A 20,865-nucleotide genomic window follows, 5' to 3' on the forward strand; every position below is an offset into this window, starting at 1 on the left:
AGCCCCATCTGGTGGTGACATAGAGAAACAACTAAAATTATAACTGCAGGGTAAAGATTCACAAAAAACCTCAATCTCTTTTCAAGAGATCGAAGATTTAACTAATATAAAATTATATATATGCATCTAGGTGCAATATAATCTCTGTACTTTTTTAAAAATAGCTCTACAGTGCAAACTAATAGCTATGTCTTAATAAAGAATGAAAAAGGAATTTTTTGGAAGTTTGCAGACAGTTTTTTGTCTTTTGTGGGGATTGAATTTTAATGCAAATGCTTGCATGTGGTATACTAACTTTGTCACGTTTCTGATTCAAATGAATGTCAACAGTTTCCTCAGCTTAGAGAAACAATACTGAATTGGCCTCTGCTTGTGGACTCAATCACTTCCTGGAAAAACTTCATTATCACAAGCTCCTGTGATTGTGTTGTGTAACATAGTAGCAGTGCACCAACTAATGAGGGCATGAAGTGCGATTGGAAGGGTAGCACTGGCAGACTCTGTGCATATGAAATTCAGGTTGGGCATCTCCATCGTATTTCTTCTCTGGAGCTGGTCCAGGTTGATTTGCATTCAAGGCTAGTAGCGATAATTAAAGAGTTAAAGGTTGTCACACCAGTGTCTGTTTTGGTGTGACTCCAGGGGCAGACTTTGCCATCGATGTGGTAAACATTTTGGTTTTCACCTTTGTCTGGAGTCCCCATCGCAGCAAAAACTATGTGACTGTCCTCGATTTTTTTGTAAACTATACCTTTAAACGTGAAGCAAGAGAATTTTACACAGAATCACAGAATCACAGAATAGTAGGGGTTGGAAGGGACCTCTGTGGGTCATCTAGTCCAACCCCCCTGCCGAAGCAGGGTCACCCAGAGCAGGCTGCACAGGACCTTGTCCAGGCGGGTCTTGAATATCTCCAGAGAAGGAGACTCCACAACCTCCCTGGGCAGCCTGTTCCAGTGCTCCGTCACCCTCAGAGGGAAGAAGTTCTTCCTCATGTTCAGACGGAACTTCCTGTGCCTCAGTTTGTGCCCATTGCCCCTTGTCCTGTCACTGGGCACCACTGAAAAGAGCTTGGCCCCATCCTCCTGACACCCACCCTTCAGATATTTGTAGGCATTTATAAGGTCCCCTCGCAGCCTTCTCTTCTTCAGGCTGAACAAGCCCAGTTCCCTCAACCTCTCCTTGTAGGGGAGATGCTCCAGTCCCCTCACCATCCTCGTAGCCCTCCGCTGGACTCTCTCCAGTAGCTCTTCATCTTTCTTGAAGTGGGGAGCCCAGAACTGGACACAGTACTCTAGATGAGGCCTCACCAGGGCAGTGTAGAGGGGAAGGAGAACCTCCCTCGTCCTGCTGGCCACACTCTTCTTGATGCACCCCAGGATCCCATTGGCTTTCTTGGCAGCCAGGGCACACTGCTGGCTCATGGTTAACCTGTCGTCCACCAGGACACCCAGGTCCCTCTCCGCAGAGCTGCTCTCCAGCAGGTCCACCCCAAGCCTGTACTGGTGCATGAGGTTGTTCCTCCCCAGGTGCAGGACCCTGCATTTGCCCTTGTTGAACCTCATCAGGTTCCTCTCTGCCCAGCTTTCCAGCCTATCCAGGTCACGCTGAATGGCAGCACAGCCTTCTGGTGTATCTACCACACCTCCCAGTTTGGTGTCGTCAGCAAACTTGCTGAGGGTACACTCTAACTCTTCATCCAGGTAGTTGATGAAGAAGTTAAACAAGACTGGGCCCAGTACTGACCCCTGGGGGACACCACTTGTCACCAGCCTCCAACTAGACTCAGCGCCGCTGATGACAACCCTCTGAGTTCTGCCATTCAGCCAGTTCTCTATCCACTACACCAATCATGTTAAAAGGTATGTATGACTACAGTCACTCAAAGTCCACCTTGAATGTAGAAAAGACATAAAAATATCCAGGGAAATAGGGGATTTTGGGAGAAGAAGATAACACTGTGAGCAAGTCAAGGGAAACTCCATCTCAGACTGCTTCTGACTATTGGGATCGGCTGACAGGCTGAGCCTTGCTTCTCCCCCCCCTTGGGACACCTTGGGTGAGACTTCGATTAAGTGCTTTTCTCGGGAATCTTAGAAATCTCTCTAGAGAGTAACTCCGTAACGTTTATAGCCAGGCTGTATTATTTATAACATTTTCATGCATTTTATACTTTAGAACATCATATTTGCACGTGCTTTCTTGCAGACAGTCACTATCACCAGCAATTCAGAAGACCTATATACCTGTTGCACAAATAAAATTGCGCTGTTTAAGTAGCCAGTTGTCACAGTTTCTCACTGAACGTGACCGAACCCTAGAGCACGGCTGTGCTAGTTCATGAGCACGACTGGACTGAAGGTGCAGACCGCTATTAGTGTAGCCAGAATCATGGTATTTTAATATACATATAAAACGCGACTGGACTGATAGTGCCAAATTGGATATCACTCGGAATTTAAACCTAGCCGCACCCAGCCTCCCACTCTGGTGAGGAGAGTTAGAAAGCAAGGGGGTTTACTTTCTGCCAAATTACTCCATCCCTTATAACACAACAGTGACGTGCAGTTTCTGGGAGCTACATCTCATGGCTGCGATGGGCCGAGCTGACACAGTGGCTGCTGGGGCGGCCTAGAGAAAGTGGAGAGGTAGTGACTGCCGGGATGACATCATGGGGCCGCTGTGGCCCCAGCCATATGCCCACAGCCATCTGGGTCAGGTCCCAGTGGCCTTTTCTTGCTTGTGGATGAAAACAACGTCCCTTCTGCCTGCCAGGTACTCTCCTTGTAGGCAGGTTTTGGTGTGCAGGCTGCTGGCTCAGCGAGGTCAGCCTGTTCCTGGCTTAAACCAGTGGATGAGTGAGGTCTGGGACAGGCAGAGGACCAAGCTGAAGGAGTGTAAGGTTTAGGAGTTCCTGTGCCTCCAGCCTTGTGTGGAGCCTCTAGCTGCACAAAGAGCTGGGCTGGGACTGAGCACCCAAAATAATCAGTTTCAGTTCTTTATTATTCCACAGAAAGGAGTTTAATTCTCATTCATTTCTCAAAATATTCATTTTTTTATACTCTTCAAGTTTAGGTATTTATAACTCTATACCTTTATACAGCTTTGTATGGCCCATATTGGTCTAGTTCTACATAATTTAAAACTGATTTATTATGTGTTTTAATAAGTGAAATTTAAAAGTTTATTGCACTTAGGAATGCTCAGATATTTGGTGAGTAGTTTGTTCTGTTGTGACATGAATCAGAGTGCTCACACTGTGTTGGTGTGTTCTACATGGGGGTACAGTGCAGGTGCTGTTGGGATCCTCCGGGTGCCAAAGTGAGTGCCACCTGCCCGTTTTTACCTTTCTGAGTGGGGACTGCTACATGCCACTAGTCTGTTCTCTCTCTCTTGCCAGGTATTAGTTAACGTTGCACTCATATTTTTGCTTGTTCCAATATGGTGTAGTTATCTCTGTGGTTGAATGTTCCAAGTTTTGTGGTTTTTTGTGTTGTGTTTACCCCTGACATTTTAGGGAGAATTACAGGGGAAGAGGTGTGGCTGAATTCTGTTAGCAAGGCGGAAATGGATGTTGCGTACTTGTGAGTTCTGTAGACATAGTTTGGGAAGTTTGCACTGCATATATTGTTAATCAGCAATGCACCGACTGCTCTTTCGCAGGTCTTTGTTACATTTCTGTTAGTTCTAGCTAAATCCCTTTCTTTTTGTTCTAGTTTTCTTTTGATGAACTGCATGGCTTTCAGCTTTACTTCTTAATTGTAACACCAGTTTGAGGACCTGTCACGGTACGTGCTGTTCTTCTGAATGACTTGGAAAGGGGTTTCTGTTTGAGGACATGTTACAAGACTGAGAAATTGAGTTATGGCTAAGTTAACCAGGCATTTCGCATCCCCACTTGAACTAATATTTAGACCATTTTATGCTATCTGATGCTGTGAATTTGCTGTGAATCTCCGTAGAGAAGCTATTTCATGAGCTCTGTGTATGGGGATTTTATGAGATCCTTATTTTCCCTTCAGCACTCTCTTCTTGCACTGTACAAATTGTGTAAACTTAACCCTTTTCCCACTTTGCTGGAGGGCTGGGAAGGCTGTGATTTCAATTCTGACTAGGCTGAGTGAAATCATTTCACACTGCAGTACTTGGCATTTCTCACGGAGATTAATTTCTGTGCCAGTATTTACTCTTCTCTTTTGACCCGTTTCGACTGTGATGTCTTAAAAAGCATACTTCTTACATTGCAGTGAAAGTTTGTGAGTGTTATTTATATAATGGAATTGCTTATGAACTGTTAATTGTGGTGGCTGCAACCATTGTACTGTATGTAGTCAAAGCTGCTTTTCATTAAGATTTGAAGCTTCCAAACCAAAAATAACACCAGTGTCTCTCTAGGGGTCAAAGTTGTGCATTTCTGGTTTAGACCTAAGTAAATGCATCAGTGGCATATTAAGTTTTAGTTTGGTCTTGAATTGATACTGGTAGCTGTTGAAATTAGAGCTGCTCTTTTTTGTAACAGCAGTGCGTTGCTTAACAACACAATACAATACTTTCCTACCTTTTGTTTTTAAAATGGTTTGTGGGTTTTGTTTTTATTTGCTTTTCCCTTCACACAATCTATATATGAGACTTAAGTTTGGAAGTGCTTTATGTCTGCACTAGTTGGTTTTAACACAAGGACTAATCAGGTTCACAAGTGGTCCCAGTCCTACTTTGTGTCACAGATTTTGAGATCTCTTCATCGTTCTACCAAGGAAACACCACAGAATCTGTCATCTAGTGCCTTACGAAGCCTAATTTTGTATCACTAAGTAAAATAAGAGCTGTGAAACATCAAGTGCTTGTAACTCATGGTCAGGAGAAAATCTGAAATTAGAAGAGGAATGAGGACAGAGGGAATTCATGTTGCCTTGTGGTGGCAACTGCTATGTGGTTCAAGTAGCATCAGTAATGTTATAGGTGGGCAGTAGCAGGGTGGGTGCAATCAAGTCTAAGAGCAGTGATAGGTAATTAGATGATGGATGATATGTTAGCAGGGAAAGAACTAGACTGAGGGGAAGGGAAGGTGTGATTTGGGAAATCTTATAAAAATATTTAAACTCAAAACACTGTTCCATCTTTCAGGCAGGGTAAATTATCCTTTGATGGAATAGGGTTTTTGAGAACAATGGAAAATATTATAGAAGCATTAACAGGCCACAAGATTCACTGATGGTTTATAGTGCACATAGAAGTTTGAATAAAGTACTTTCACACAGAACTAAGTATTTGGCTTAGAGGATTTTGACTATGAGCAGAATGAGTTTACAAAAACTCTGAGATTTTATGCAGCACTATGCAGAGGGATGGCTGAGTTTGATCATTTGCCAGTGTGGGTCTCCTTAGGAGCTGGAGCACGATGATATTTGGAGCACATAACCATGAAACATAATTGCTAATCTTGATCACTTTTAAGAGGCTGTTGTGTTTGTTAGGTCTTCTATGTTTTGTTACTGTATTTGAATGGATATACACAGCGAATCCAACTTTATGAATGTACCCAGGGAAAAAGAAAGCTTTATAAAGTGATTTTAATGTTAATTGATATGAAGTATGCTTTGGGTCTATGTAAATAAGAAATATAAATTGGTTGCGTGGCATTTGTATACTGAAGAGTTTGTATTGTTTGGTTTACGTAATGCAGTGTGTCACTAGGGAGAGAAGTTATTGACCAGATCTTGATTTAAGTGGACCTGATTTCTAACTTAGGTCTTTAGGGTTTTTTTCTGCCTGCTTCTCTGAATAGTTCCCTGCTGCCTACAAGAAGATTTTCATCAAAACCATATTATGTGGAAAAATGCAAGTTTTGTTAAAGTTGAAAATTTCCACAAACACATACATTTTTAATGGTGGGGTGGGGTTTTTTTGAGGGGGGTGTGTGTGAAGCTATAAACAAGTTCCACATTTTTTCTGATTTTGAATTTGTTACAATTTCAAGAACTATTGTTTTTAAATGCACATAATAAAGTAATATCTATATATAAAGTATTATATATTAATTTATAGTATGCAGTATATCTATCTCTTTTTTTATCAAGTGGGAAAACTACTCATTGCATACAGGAAACACTCTGATCTAGAACTTTCTAAGTGGTAGCAGCTTCCTTTAAGGATAAAATAGAGGTAAATATAAAACATTGTTTCAGACCCCAAAGTATGTTGTCACAATTACTGTGAGTAGTAATAAAATTTTTCCAAAGCAGAAATTTTGAAAAAAATTACTTTTGCAACAAACTTCAATATATCGCACACACATATATTTCCCTATATATATATATATATGAATAAAGACAAATATTGCAAGTACTTGTAATCTAGAAGTTGTTGTGGTGGTTTACTTGATGTGTTATTTTTAATTGAGTTTCTTATGCTTTCCCATTGGTCGATTAATTTGTTTCCTTGGATATGTATTGTAATTATAAAATATGGGGGTAAGCTACTGCTGATACAAACATTGCATTAGCAGCAGGGCAGACCTGAATTAATGATCATGTCCTTCGCAGTTTTTTTTTCTCTGATGTGTTTTTTTGCTTCTTCCCTTTTTTACTCTAAGGAAGCTGTTGTTGGTTATTACGTGATGTGTGTCTTGTAATAACACACTTGGGCTCCAACTGGAGGTAGAGGGTTCCATCACTGTGTTAGGACTAGAGAAGGTAAGCAACATCCAGATGCTGTAGCTAGTAGTTCTGCTTCAAAATCTTAAGAAATTAGCAAATATCTTGCCTTTTAGAGGCGTTTTTTTATTAGGAAAAGCGAAATATGTTCACAGTGTTCCTGAATAATTTAAATATCTTTCCAAGGAATGAGGAATGTTTTAGTTTTTTGGTAATGCTTGAAATGAATTTTTCCATATCTCAGTGACTTATGGCTTGATTCTGATTTAATGTTTTTCAGACTGGTGTAATTGCATGACCTCTCATAAAATTACGCCTGACTGATACCTAATGGGGTGAGTAAAAAAAAAAAAAGAGGAAAACGTCAGGTCTCATTCTCAATACTGGGATCTCTCTACCTCACCCACAAACAAAATGGGGAAGTAGGTTTTTATGTCTTGAGAGTCAAGATTTCAACCAAATGAAACAGGCATCCTAGTGAGTTATCAAATGAATAAAATAGCTGGGAAAGTTAGAAGGGATACTTTTGTCTATATCTCCTGGTGTCAGATGAGAAAACAGGATGTCTTTGTTTTGGAAACAATTACCCTGTAATATGTATAAACCAATAGGAATTTACCTCTTCTGTAAGGCTGATAAAAAAACATTGCAAGTTTGTAGCACTTATTTAATTTTATTTGCCCTACACGCCGACAGTTCTAGAAATAGATCACTGCCAAATATCATGAAATATCAAACAAACTCTGTGGCTATTCCTTTTGCTCAGTAATCTTGCTGCTTCTAAAATGAAAGCATATTCTGAACTTTAGTTAACAATTGTCAAGGAGCACCTAGCAGACATTTAGGTCCTCTTTGGTCATCTTTTTTTTTTTCTTTTTTAAATATTGCCCATTCTGAATGGCCAGAATGAGACTGAGCTGGTTACAAGCCAGAAGGCTGAGATGTGCCATGAAGAAGGCTGCAAAACCAGAACACAAGTTATGACGATTGAAGGATTATTTCAGCGTGACTGTTGGGAGGACTGGGCGCTGCTTTTTCAGGTGCTGAATTCTAAGGAGCCAAGAGGATGTCGTACTTAGGAGGTTCAAGGTCTAAGCATTAATTTGAACATTGATCTTCTGATATGCAAGTGTGACGTTTCTTGAAAAGGATTTTTTAATTGCATTTCAGTAATGATAAAATGCAGCAATTTCAGCAGGTCATATATGGGGAACCACCAACCAGCTGGCCTGTTTGATATTTGCATAGCAGCATCTACAGCTTGAATTTATGAAAAGGGTGAACAGAAAAACAAAGTCAATATAATAAAATGCTGAGTCTAATTCTGAACAAATTTCTAAACTTACAGTGGGGGATCTGTCACATGTCAGCTAATCAGAGCGAAACCAGGAGGTATTGTCTCAGCAAATGCATGGCATGGCACAGCACTGGTGGCTGGGTTAGTTCAGTTGCCCTTAGAGGTCCCTCTTACAGCTGCATCAGCAATATCAAACAGTACCCCTGACCAACCTGTTCAGAGACAGAAATGAGTGTAAAAGCAGATGACTTGCTCTAACACCAAGCAGCTGGTCTGTAATCTGTATTCGTGGGGTAAATGGCAAACAGCCTCACAGTAAGTATTTCTAATTTTGGCTAGTTATATTTCAGTCTATATGAACAATGTCCTTTTCAATAATTATTATAGTTTGAAAACTTGTTGAAAATTAAGTTTAGTTTGCAATATTGTTTTCCAAATAGGTCTTTTAACAGCTTCTCATCCTGATTAAAGAAATAATTACAGAGCCCTGTAGTAATGGGCTAAGAGGTGATACCTCTTAAAAGAATAAAGTAATCAAAACAGGAGTTGCTTTCAAGGCTCAAAAGAGATGGGAATTAATTTAATATGCTGTTGTCATAACTTCAGATAATTAAAAGCTGATCTAATGACAGTAAATGCTAGTTGAGAGAATTTAAGCTCTATAGTGCTGCACTAGGCTTTGAGGAGACAGCAGCATTGACGTTGAGTTTGGATTCTTTTATGTGAAGACAAATGTCTACCTGAGCTCCTGACTCCTTACACAACTGCAGTGGTGTTGATATTGCTATGAGATAGGTCTATGTACCTGCATGCAAGAAAACGCAACAAAATGTCTTGCAAATGGTTCGTAATTTTTAGTTGGCTTTTTCAAGCATAACTGTCACTAAATAATTTCATATTGTTTCATTAGAGACATTTCTTGAGTTGTGTGCTGTAGGCAGACACATCCTTCTTTAATAAAAATAATTTCAAGGTGATGGCTGCCTACGGCATGCTCAGCAGTATTTGGAGAAAAAGGTAACGTATTAATATGCCTGGTTTGAATTATTGGTGTTTGAAATGCTGGATTGTATTTTTATATTATTTTAATGAGTAGTCAGATCACTAACAAATCCACAACAGCCTGCATGGTTTACTAGCTGACTGAAAAAAATTTAAAAAAAAGAAAAAAAAAAGAAAAAAAAAAAAGAAAGAAATAAAAAAGAAAAAGAATAGAACAAAGAAAAAAGGAAACATTTTATCAGCAGAGTATTTGGCGGCATCTTAAAAAATAATTAATTCCATTATTTGTTTCTAACAAATGACATTTCGTGACAGGTAAAAATCCTGTACAGAGACTCTTTAGATTTCAGTCCTTAGTGACAGCACTGTTAAGGGAAACAATTTTTAGCCATCTGAAATTTTCAGCCATCACCGTGGCTTCCTAAGGTTCAGGAGCTGGGAGGGGTTGAGGTAGTGGTTGGTTTGGGTTTTTTGGTTTAATCTTTAAAGGAGCACATGTTCTTACTTCTTTCTCTCCCACCAGATGTTCTCTAGAGATTTGTTCTAACCTGAATTATTCAGTGATTCAAAGAAGATTTTAAAAGCTCTCACTGAAAACATAGGTGTGCTTCTGCCATTGGAGGTAGACTGACAGAACAAGACAACATAAATTACTCTTATTGCTTGAAAGAAGAATTGGCACCCTCTACATCAATCCTCAACTATTTTTTACTGTCAAGATACTACTGTGTCGTATGTTTAAAGTTTCTTCACCGATGACTTGAATATTGTTATACCATGCTAAAGAACTGATGGATGCCTGCTTCAATAATGCTGAATTTGCTCCCAAAATTCAAGCTATCAGCTGCAAAATTAACTGCGTTGTGTGCATCACATGGTTTGACACAAGTCTTAAAGACTTTTCTAGATTTATAATACCAAGCAGTAGGAATATTTACTAATACTTCTGATAGTTGTAATAATTTCTCATTATCGTTTATCATCATTTTGCAATGCAGTAGCTGAATGGAAGCAACCCCACATAGCTGTTGCCATTAAAAGATCATTTGCTAGCAGCAGCACCCGGTGCTGTGTAGATTGGTTCCCAGGCTAACTCCAGAAGCTAAATACAGTAGCTCATGTGACATTGTATGCTCACTGTTGGGAGCTGGTGAGTTGTTAATGACACCCGTTATACCTATTTTTTTCACTATAAATCTTGGAGATGTGCTCCTTTTTGAGAAACAATAGTGTAACCTGCAGCTCAGTAATTCTTCAGGTCTGATTGGAGCTAGGGTCTTTGGTTAAATTTGTCTTCATGACAAGCACCTTCAGAGATAATCTTCCAGCTTTCCTCAGTTGGAGATGCAGGAACTGGTTCATGCCTAGGAAGTAAGGAGACGACATCTTCTCTTCCATTTCTAATAATTTTTACAAGGAAGGAAACATTGCTGTAGCTTCTTGGCTGGGTAAGCTACTGTTCTCCATGTTAAAGCTTTTTATGCTCCTACCCGTCCTGGAGGTGCTGGTCATTTGAGACACAATGCGAGAGTTGCTTTCTGGGCTACTGGAACTGGTAGTTGAAACTGATGGTGTAGATGAGTTGTTTCTGTTGAAGGGGGTAAAAATCACTGGAGTAATTCTGTTGTGCATTTGTGTGGAGAATAGAAATCTTAATACGCTTCTCTCAGTCGATACTGTTTTGTCTTTCACTTCTATACTGTCTAAATCACTTGAAATTTGTGACTGTTTATTTAGTGTTATAATCCCCTTGTGTGTAATTGAGTATCCCCATTTCACAGATAAGGTACTAATTGATTTCCTCGCATTATGCAGGGAATTTGGCAGAGCAGAGAGTTGAATGCATGTCTCCAGAGTCTATGATTTCCTTGGTATGTACTGGGCCATATTATTTTTCTGTGTCTCTCCCTTTTTCCCCATTTTGCCCCTCTCCTCTTTTTGTCCAGTTTTGAGAAATGTGCCCTGTACTGTAGAGGGTAGACATAGATAGCGTCTGACTATAGACGTTAATTTAGAAATGTGCCTTAAATAAAAATCCAATTGGGCACACAGAGGATACCACTCCAAGGAGGAGAATGCGTAGTAATGGATGTCAAAGGACAGCAACATAGTTCTGCATCAGTTTGCATCACTTGAGAGCTCTGGATCCCTGCTGTCAGCAAGCAGGATTGCATAATAATAAAACAAAGACCTCTAATAATGGGTTAATGTTTTTCACCTTAAAATACTTGCTTGTTTTCTTGCTATCTTTTTTCCAGAGCAACTATGTAAAACGGGCACATATTCAGTGATTGGTATTTGAAAAAATACAACTGCCTTTTATTAAGAGCTACTACTGAGTTATGTGTTGTTCTATGTGTATTGAAAAGCTCTGGGACTTGCGAAGTATAAATGTTAATAGTGGTCACTGATACAGTGTTCTGATAGATACCGAAACTAGAGATTTTCTTCCACTGCTTTAGAATATATAGAGCAAAAGCTATTTTACTTTTACTACCATTAAAAGTAAAAAAGAAGTTCTAGGAAAACAATTGCTACTGCAGAAGCAATTCAGTGAAAATTAGCATTACCAACCAAACTCTCATAAATGCCATGTATGCTTTGCTTGATGTAGTCTTTCTAATTTGGACTATGTCATTTTTTTAAGGCTGTAATGTTTCCTAATATTTTATTAGATATCATTATTTAGAGTTGTAAAACATGTATGCTCTTTTTCCTAAGAGGAAAAAATGGCTACAGGTCTTTCAAGTTACATACTGTACATAATTAGATAACTTTAAAAATGCATCTTATTTACCCAGAAGTGATTCCAGTCTCTTGACAACACACAAATAAGGCAGATAATTTTTTCAGTGTGTGTTTACAAAGCTGCCTAGCCTTTCAGTCAATATGTGGTATGGTAGTTTGTACAAATATATAGTTTAGTGTATTTAAGCTGTAATTGCAGCATGCAAATATGAGCTGGGAAGCCCTCACTGGAGCTGATACTGCTATGTATGTTCAGTTATAAGTGTAGAAAACAGTTTTTTAAAACCCTCAAACATATCTGTCTTAACAGCAGCTCAAATCCTTTTTATAATAACGGTATTTACTTGAGGGACACAGTAGCACAAGACCCATCTTTTAAAACTAACAGATCTCTGTACAGGAACTCTGTTCTGACTCTCTTTTTGAAGTAGGTGATTATGTTTTACAAGGCAATGAGCCTTTCACAGGTTACTGTTTCAGGATAGTCTGCCTGTAGAGTTTTTATACATATGTCAGTGCTGTCCCGAGAGGTCTGTGTTTCCAGAGGTGCTGAGCACCGTATATCATATGTCCAATCGTAATTAAGTTGTATGTCGTTAATAACAGCTTTCGTGGTTTTTTTTTAAACGTAAATCTTTGCTAACAGGCATGGTAGCTTTTGGGCTGATGCAAGTTCCCGCAAGGTTCCAAACATAAAGCACAAATTCAGGAGATGTCCAATACGAAAATATAGAGGAGCTTGAAAAGCCAACTTGACACAAAGCCAAAGCATTTTCTGACCTCTTTCCACTGTTGATTTAAGGAAGAACGTGGCTTACCAGGTTACAGATGGGTGATCTGGTTCTGTATAAAATGGTGATGTGGTTAGCTGCAACCTAGTTTCCTATCTGGCACTGAGCTAATACGTTAGCTTGGTAGATGGGGATCCTGATGCAGGAGGCATGCTGTTTTCTGAAGAAAAGAGAGAAACTCTTGCTAAATAAAGTTAATATTGCTAGTGCCAACAGTATACATGTCAAATCCCTTCACTTGAAATTCTTCCCTGTGATGGAAGCAAGGGCAACATAAACAGAACAGACAAGGTATCAGGAAGTGGTGGGGCTTTTGTTTTGCTCTGTGTTTAAGTGTTATGTTAGGACTCCAGTAAAGCTGAAAGGGTCTTCCTAGAAAGCGGAGGAGATTGATTTCTTCCTGTCCAGAGGAGAGGAGCTGATTTTTTGCGCAGCCACCCCTTAATGTACAAGAACTGCAGTGACTTCTTTGTGGGTCACTGGAGTAAGAGGGATTTTCATTTACTCTTCTTGTTTGAACCCTCTGCACAGCACCTGAGACTGCTGCTATGATTATTTGTTGCTATGCTTTGCTTATGTTCTGTGGATTGCTTTCTTGTTCTGCCACCAGCCATGTCAGTCAGTCAAGCCACTTCAGAACCTTCGCGTTATTGTCACAGTCACTATAGTTCTTCCTCATTTTCAGTGCTTTGGCCTCTGCTGGATGCAGGTGCCTCTGCATCTGCATAATTTGCTGTCTTTTTTGTTATGGGGCTTGTGAATTGCCATCATCACAGTTTCAGGTGAATTGAAGGACAAGAAAATAGCCAGAGAACCTGAAACTGGGATTTGGTTATAAACTAGCTCAAAAGATGAAAATGTTGGGATAGTCATTTCCCAGGACAAAGAAAGTTTTTCCTTGAAAAGAGGAGGAGTCATATTTTTTACTGTTACTGGGCGTGGATGAATCCTAGAAGTAGATAAGCCACAAGAGGACTCATTCTGTTTAACTGGTACAATGCTCTGAATTTTTGTTCTCCACTGAACCAAGTGGATAAATGGAAGTCAAATCACCACGTGTGCTACCTAATATGTGGTTTGAACTTTTTTCACCCTTTGCAGAATGTGCAAAACCAGCCGTTGTAACAGTTCTCTAAGAAGGAGAAAAATCCCAGTGTAGTGAAGTGCAGACATAGAGAAACACAATGCTATTTCTCTGCTCATGGAAATGGTGTCAGGTTAATGAATGCCTTCACTCTAAATTCACTCCATATTAACAATCCCACACTTGCATGCGAGTCAGCATGCAGACTGTGATAGCCCACACCACGTACAGCTCTTTGCCCATGCTGACAACTCAGTGCTGTACAGTTCTGGGGGGTCTTTGCCTGATTAGAACTGTCTTGGATGCATCAAGTGCATGCATGTGAGCAATGTGCCCCGGCGTTGGTGGAAGCAGAGCTTTTGCTTCTCCCTGCAGTGGATTCATCCGGTGCAGTGGAGGCCAGAGTGAAGAACTGTTCCCTGGAACCCACCCTGCGCTCTTGCTTCCTTAGCTCCAGGCCATTGCTCCTTGTCCTGCTATCTTCTGAGACCGGAGAATTCCCTTCCTTCATTTATATTATTACCTTGAAGGTATTTATAGACTGTGATTGAGGCCCCCTGAGTCTTCTCTCTTTGAGACTATGTAAGTTTAGCTCCCGGAGTCTCTCTTTGCACATCTTACCCTCTAATTCCTCGACTGCCTCTTTGTATTTCGTCTAATATTTTAAACACTTTTCCTAAACTCCAAGCAGCTGAGCCAGCTGTAGTGCATCACTAAGCAGGGCAATGCTATTAATGCCAACTCAATATTCACTTTCCCTGTAATTCATCCAAGACCAATACTAGCTTGTGCCTTTGCACGTAGTATTATATGCTCCCATTTTGTCAACTGCTAACAAACATTAAATCTTTTCATCTGCCTTTGTGTGTGTCATGTACCACTGTGCTAAGGCTGTTTGGTTCTACTTTTACAGTTACAACTCATGCTTTAAGCATTTTTTTCTTACTGGTGTCAATTTGCTTTTTAGACTATTCAGGTTCTTTTTTTTTTTTTTTTTAAATTTGATCTTAGTCATCAGTGTTTTAGGCCATCTTGTGCATGGACACAAGATGTCCATCTAATGTGGACAATATGTAGGGTCCACTACGTCCACATGTATTGAAAGATGACTATGTAGTGACAAATACATGTTATTTCTCAAAAGTAAAAATGACTTTTATCACAAATACCTGCATATGGTGTCTAAGAAATGCAAACGCATCCATGTCACTGAGAATTCATCTGCCCAACTACTGCTTTGCCCACAGGTTTGAAAATTTTAGGAGCTGATATTACTATTGTAAGCTATGCACAAAAGGCTGAAGATAGAGGAATGAATCATCACTTTCTTTAATCTACTGGGTGGTTTATGACAGCAGCTGAATATTCAGTGTAAAGACCTGATTTTCCATGATCCTGGTAGGTCTTAGAGTCTTTCTTCCAACAGGATATTAAAAAATACCATACTGATATTGAACACACTCAGCACTGTGGATCAGATGCTGCAGGAGAACTGACCTTGTAAGAGGAATGATGGTGAGCACTGGGCTAAGAGGTCTTTTATTGATTTTTGGTAGGTTTCCTAAAGGGACCTGCTGCATTTCTTATTGCCCTTGTAGCCAAATGTGTCCAGTGCATGGGACAGAGTAGTGTCTCTTCTGTCATAAGCACCAGGCTTTTTTAGTTAATTTCTGATAATTAAAAAAGAAAAAATTGCAAGGCTGACTTGGTGACAAAAGTAATTGAATTGGTGGTAGCTTAGGAATAAAAGTGAGCTTGTGATAACAGCAGCTGTAATGGATCTTTTATTGTACTGAATATGGAAAAGGTGTCCTATTGACGTATTGAGAGAAAACCTTAGGATCTTCAGAAACTGCAAGGCTGAAATTGCGTGAAAACTAGTAAGAAGAAAATGGCTTAAAAAGAGCAGGGCTGTGCCCTGGTAACTCTGCATGTCCTGTGACAGGCTGTCAGGGTGCACGTTCAAAAGACTGGTCACTTGGTCTGTCTCTGGTGAGCTGGGAGGCAGGGCCAGCACATCCAGGAGTCATCTTCTTTTGAGATGCAAGAATGCAGAAATTTGGTAATCATCAAATCAGTGTTTTGATGACCAGATGCTTAGTTTGAGCTTATTAGACACCCACATGTGCAAAAGAACAATATTCCACCAGGGCAGAGGAAAGCATTTGTCCTGGCTGCTACACACAATCTCCAAAGACAGCAAGAATGTGAATTGAGAAATGTTTAAGGTACCAGCTTTGTCCCTTCACCAGTCTGTCAATCTGTTGTCCTTAGATGCTAATCAGTTGGTATAGTAATTTAAATCACTGGATTAAAAAAATATGCTTTCACTAAATGCTTTTTTCACCTTACTATTTGTCTTTCTGCATGAGATCATTATCTCCTGGCAAAGTTCTGTTCCATTGGTATTATCTCTTAATTGTATGAAAATGAAAGACAGAAGAAAAACTAATATTTTACTGTTCAGGAATAATTTCTAAAACTATCATTTAGATTTCAAAGCCTGTGTCAATAAAGCAGAGGGAGGATGCTCCTCAAATTCAGTGTAATTGCTGTAGTAAGGAAAATGGATTATGTCTCTTAATCTGGTAAATCAATCCTCATAAAAATGGCATGAGTGTTACAGTGTCCCATGTCTCAACCTGCCGTTGTGGTTGATAACTGAAGGAAGCTGACAAGGTTGGGCAGGTGGTCACTGAAGTGGTTTCACTGGAACCTCTCTGAGACCAGATATAGTGGGTTTGCCTCTTGGTTCACTTAGGAGTTAAGTGGCACCTTCCATTACTTTTCACTGCCAATACAAGTCATAGCCATGTACAGCTTTTTTTTTTTTTTTTCTTTTGAAGGCTAACCAGTTTTCAGCAGATCCTACAATTACAAACTAAATGTTTCAGATAGTGATTCCAATGAATTTAAATATCAAATAGGAATAAAACAGGACAAAATTTAGAAATAAGTTCACTCATCCAAACAGTGGTATTAATTACTTGGTTAAATTACAGGCCTCTTGTACCTTTAACTGCAGGACAGTTGGAATGGAATTGATCTTTTTCTTATTACTGCGTTTTAAATCGTACTCCCTACTGGCAGTGTCTGAATGGCAGCCACCCTTTTAATTTCTGTTGAGTGCAAACAGAAAGGAACTTGCATTCATTCCTCAGAAGCAGCAAATGCTACAAGGGTGTACTTGAATTGGGGGTGGGGGTAAATGTAGTATCTAAGAATTGGTCATGTTTTCATAATTAGGAATTAACTGATTTTTGCATGTAAATTAAGGCTGACCAGCCTCCTTCTTATGTGTGAATAATACTATGTTTTTATAATTCCAAAACACTCCCTTTAAAATAGTGACTTAATTCAGTTTACAGATTAAAAATTAATTAAGCACATATCTTTCAGAACATTTTGTTTCCCAGGTCAAATTATTTTTCTCCCTTCACAGTCTTAGTCTTAGCTGTAAGGACAGAATCGTATAATCTATCCTGTTAAAATACTATTTATAAGCTGTGCAGGGAACAAAGGACATAACTTTGGATTGTTCTCAATAAGTGAAGCTTTCATCTTCTGCAGAGGTTTAATTAATAATACTTTTTCCTCAGATAATTTTATGTAAAAGTGCTTTCTTCCAAACTGTCTGCCACCTCCTTCTGGTTTGGTCTGTAAAAAGGAATGAAGATAAAAAATATTTTTTTTAATTTATCATTTTATTTTTTTTTAACAGAAGCCATTTCTCAAAACAGTCACCAACTCTGTTTCGACACTAATGGCTCCAAATTGATCATCCCACACTAAGGGACATAGTTAATATTGTCTGTGAGTGAAAACAGTTCGCTTCCATACTGGTAAAGGCAGTTTATTTGTAAGTTTAAGGTTAATTCTGCAGTTTGGACATTTATAGCACTAAGGGTTCTCATGGTTATTTCCAGCACCCCCATACTGGTTTTACTCTAATGTTGATGCATCTTTACATTAGCTGGAAATGCATTCTTAATGTTTAGTGTAGGCAGGTGGTACGTAAAAATCCTGTCTACATGGCAAACGTCAACGAGTCCTGAGGCAGGACTGGGGTGTGTGTAGAAGGAATTTGTTCCATGTGAGGCATGGGGAGAGCAGGAGGAAAGTTTGGTCTTTAGCAGCTATGTGCTGCAGAGTTATAAATCGTTTTGGGTACTCGGAGTCATCAAACTAGAATGGTTTGAGTGGTCATAATGTATGTAACATGTACCGGATTTTTTTAATACTTTAGATATTCTATAGCCACACTTAACAGCTTGCTGGTATCAGCCAAGGTAAACATAAGTGTAAGACATATAATCCTTCTTAGTATGTATTTATAGAATAGAACAGTAGGATAAATAGGCATTTGAAAGCTGCCTACCTTATCGGTGTGCTGCTCTTTACATTGACAGAAGTTGGACAGATACACTGGATTTTTTTCTTTTTTCTGTAAAACAACTGAACCACTTACCTTTTGTATTCACAAGCAACCACAGGAGATAAATGCCTGATAGTGTCATTGTTTCCCAAGGGATGTAGATCTGCTACTTAAGGACATCAGGACCTGAGGTCTTAGAAACTCAAGAGCCGGATTAGGTCCATCTTGCCCAAAATGAATGCAGTAGTCAAAGAGGAGAAATTGTAGTTCCTTTTGTTATAGCTTTCCCAAGAAGGAAACATCAGTTTGACAATAAGTGGGAGATTTAGCTGTGGAGGTGAGCGAGGCAGTTTATTTCAGTTTGGGCATGTTGGAAAGCCAATAGACCTTTACTCAGTGTTGCGTTGGAGAAGGTGCTGTAGTGGTTGTTTAAAAGCAAAGCAAACCTTTATGTTTGTCACACTTTCTTCTCATGCAAATCTCCAAATCCCTATGATTTATGAAATTAGACTCAGTTTTCATGCACCTATTTTACCAGGTGCTTTACACACATTAAAAGTCCCACAAAGATGATCAGAGGGCTGGAGTATCTCTCCTATGGAGACAGGCAAAGAGAGTTGGGGCTGTTCAGCCTGGAGAAGAGAAGGCTCTGGGGTGATCTTATAGCAGCCTTCCAGTACCTGAAGGGGGCCTATAGGAAGGATGGAGAGGGGCTTTTTACAAGAGTGTGTAGTGATAGGACAAATGAGAACGGCTTTAAACTAAAAGAAGGCAGATTTAGATTAGATATAAGGAAGAAATTCTTCCCCATGAGGGTGGTGAGACACTGGAACAGGTTACCCGGAGAAGCTGTGGATGACCCCTCCCTGGAAGTGTTCAAGGCCAGGTTGGATGGAGCTCTGAGCAACCTGGTCTAGTGGAAGATGTCCCTGCTCATGGCAGGGGGGTTGGAACTAGATGATCTTTAAGGTCCCTTCCAATCCTTACCATTCTATGATTCTACTCTAGAAGTACGGTTAACAAACATTAAAAAAAAAAAAAAACCCAACCAAAAAAACCCCAAAACATTCTGCTCTCTACAAGATCACCTGCTTCTTTTTAAAAATAAGCCAACTAAAAATGGGCTTTGTAAAACCTTCCTGACCCTGTACAGCCCCCATACCTCCTCAGCCATGAATGAAATCATTACCATCTCAGAAACTCTTTTGGCTCGAGTTTTTTATTCTTCTGCATTTTTTTTTATTTGACTCACAATTTTCTTGTGAAATTTTACCCTTGCAAAAATGAATCAAAAAACCTAGAGCAACTGCCTAAAATTCACACCCTTGTCAAGCTTGAAGAGACGCCTGATTTCTCCAGTTTTTACTTTCCTCAGGTATGGGAAACCTAGCCCTAGAGCCTTGATGTCAGTGATACTTGTGCATTGAAGTGAGTGAAATTCTCAGAGGCAGCGGTCAAAGGGCCAGCGCTTTTCAAAATGGTAAATGCACAAAGTAAATTGTCCTGGTTTGCACTTGACTATACTCTTCACAGGTTATGCCTGCTGTAAATAAGACTTGGCTCCTACCTACAAGTTTCTGCTCATCCTTGACATTTCTTTGGAGTTAGGAACTGGGATTAAAGCAGGCATGATGGAGATTCAGGCTGGTTCCCAATGAGAAGCTTTGTTTTAAGTGGTGGCCTATGTATTGCCATGCTTTACTTGTGAAAATTGCATTTACTTATTATAGTCTGTCCTTAAAAACATGTGCAAGACAGAAATTTTTTCTTAAATGATGATAAAGGTAAACACTTAGCTTGCTTGTTTTACTAGGAATCATTTCATTTTTTCTTTCCTTGTGCTTTATTGTGTTGTCATTCAGGCTCTTTACAGTGTCAAGGACTCTGTTAATCTTCATAAACTAAATGTTGAGAGAAGTGTCGCAACTCTTAGTAAGTTAGCATGCTGCAATTACTTGTGACAGTCTGTGAGTAAAATAAAGGTTTTTCTATTTTTTAGTTAATTGAAGCTGTAACCAGTGTCATTTCTATGATTAAGACAATTCCAAATTGTGCTATGGCTAGTTAGATCTTCTCTTCCATTAGATTTTATGTATATGAGAAATTCAGCTAATCTCCCCGCCCCCTTCCTTCCTTTCCACTCCTCTGTAGATGTTGAAAAGATAAAGTACCCATTTTTTTTCCGCTCCATGCTTGGAATGACCCACTGGTATTGAAGATTCTCTATGTCTTAGGCATTTTACTGTCCATCTGGCCTGTGACATCCCTGACTGCAGTCTTCTAACTTGTGTCAGCCAGATTTCATAAAGGTGAGGAGAGAAGGATGCTAATTTCAAAGGTAATTGGGCTGCTGAGGCAAACAGCTCTTGATGGTGGTGAATGGCAACTGAATGGTAGTGATACTACCTAATGGTATCATTGTTATCCTGAATTTAATATAAACAGTCCTCTATGAAAATGCCTATCAATGGTTGATTTTAGAGAGAGTGGTAGGTAGTTACAGAGTTCAGAAGAAATAAAGTGGCTTTTACTGTGTCGTGTCACAGAGTGATGTCCTGGCAACCAGACAGAAAGTGTTAAGTGAGCAATTACCCCTGTAGAAGGGCAAGGCCAGCTTACTCCAACTAGGCCAGTAGCTTAACCATGTTCAAGTGACCAGAACAGGGGCATTAAATTGAGGGCAATTGTAAAACTGTTTACTGTAGAAAACCATTTTGAACAGGGGAGTGATTTAAGCAGCTGCATTTCTGTTGCCTCATGAAGGTTCCCAGTGTGTGTTTTCTACCCTGAAAACTTGAGGAGCTATAAAAGCCTTCAGTGTACATACTGAATTGTACAACTTTTTGCAAAATAAATTAATATTGCAAATGCTTTTTCTACTTTGCATCCTTTCTGGAAACAAATTTCTCAGTGTT

The sequence above is a fragment of the Opisthocomus hoazin genome, chromosome 12, assembly GCF_030867145.1.
Source record: "Opisthocomus hoazin isolate bOpiHoa1 chromosome 12, bOpiHoa1.hap1, whole genome shotgun sequence".
NCBI lineage: Eukaryota > Metazoa > Chordata > Aves > Opisthocomiformes > Opisthocomidae > Opisthocomus > Opisthocomus hoazin.